This window comes from Medicago sativa, chromosome 8, assembly GCF_051527215.1.
Source record: "Medicago sativa cultivar Bolivia chromosome 8, Bolivia_mono, whole genome shotgun sequence".
NCBI classification, from domain to species: domain Eukaryota; kingdom Viridiplantae; phylum Streptophyta; class Magnoliopsida; order Fabales; family Fabaceae; genus Medicago; species Medicago sativa.
In genome coordinates, this window is record NC_140756.1 from 54,791,416 (window position 1) to 54,792,860 (window position 1,445).

Genomic DNA, 1,445 nt, shown 5'->3' on the forward strand with positions numbered 1-1,445 from the left:
TCCTCTCCCTTGAAATACCCCATGCACACTAACACATTTAATATCCACTCAGTAAAGAATGTTGCGTTATCTGCACTGATGGGGTGCCTCTGATAAAGTTTTAAGTATATTTGTATCATTTTGTTCTGTCCTTCCATATGATTTGTGCCTCTGATAGAAACTCTGCATTACATAATCATTGCATGCTTATTTCATTGCAGCAACCGTTTTTGCTTATGGACCGACCAAATTTTCTGATGAGATATTTGAGGAGGAAGCATTGAAAGAGCATTTTGAAGTTTTTGAAAAGAATCTTAAGGATATTGATGCTCAGATTATGGAGGTTAATAATGCTTTGAGTTTGACATTTCTTCTCCCACAGCCATTATTCGAAACAAAGATACAAAGGTAGAACCACCTATACCTTAGTTTCTTTAGTTGAAATATAATTGTTACATTAATGGGTCTACTGTCTATCTTATTTTTGTTTTCTACTTCTCAAGCATCCTAATTTGCATTTTAAATATGTGCTTCATGTAATGAAGGATCTTGCTTGCAAATTATCCCACCATATAATTACTTATGCTAAATATCCATTATGTGTTGAGATTTAGAATTCAATTCCTACAAACTGCAAATTAAAAACCAAAATCTTAATGATATTATATTTTCTAAGTTTTTAATTTGAAAATACTTATTTTTGTATATGACAGGTTGGATGGTTAGAAGGCAGATATAAAGGAAGCCAAGAATGATATGAATTAATTTGAAGTGTTCGTAACTCACTTATTTCCTCTTTTAATATTTTTTTTTTTTTAAAGTTTGTGTGTTTTTTTTGTTCTGTCTATAGCTTCAGTGGACAAAACAAATGCTTCTAGATTTAATTCTTTTTAGTTGTTTTAGTCATCGTGTGATTTTTTGAGAACATAGATGATATAGTCTTCAAGCTTGAAATTATTTTCATATAATGCAAGGGAGTTTGTGCTATAACAACAACATCATAATATGTATTATTGAGGTTCAAGCATCTACAGAATGCAAGGGAGTTTGTGATTTTGATTTCTCTCTATGTCATTCATTTTTATTTGGTCATTCATTTTGCATTCAAAGATACATGAGAAATTATGATTATCTTATAAAAGTGTTGATTATGTTGGAGTGTTACCAATGTTGAGATTTAGATTGAGAGGTCCATCTATGTGAACGCTAACTGTCTTCTCTACTTTTCGTTATGTATATTCCGTTGGCGAGACTACAAATACGATTTTATCGTTAAGCAACATGAATCCTTTGTCTTCGGCGCTCCATTGACTATGTGTCCATCCTATATTCAAAATCAGTTTTGTTTTATGATTAATTCACACTGTGGTCTAACTTATTGATGTAGTGATCAATCATCAATCATTGTTAAGGTTGTTTTGTGGTTCTACTACATATTTGTTTGACATTGTTTTGCCAAAAACAGC

General features: G+C 31.4%; 1 long non-coding RNA gene across 1 annotated transcript; it reads left to right on the plus strand.

The window, feature by feature from the left end:
• Nucleotides 1-252: 252 nt before the first annotated feature.
• On the plus strand, nucleotides 253-1,040 carry LOC146899610 (uncharacterized). The gene is made up of 2 exons (XR_015022924.1): nucleotides 253-387; nucleotides 693-1,040. It is a non-coding gene; the product is annotated as an uncharacterized LOC146899610 (long non-coding RNA).
• The last annotated feature ends 405 nt before the right edge of the window (nucleotides 1,041-1,445 follow it).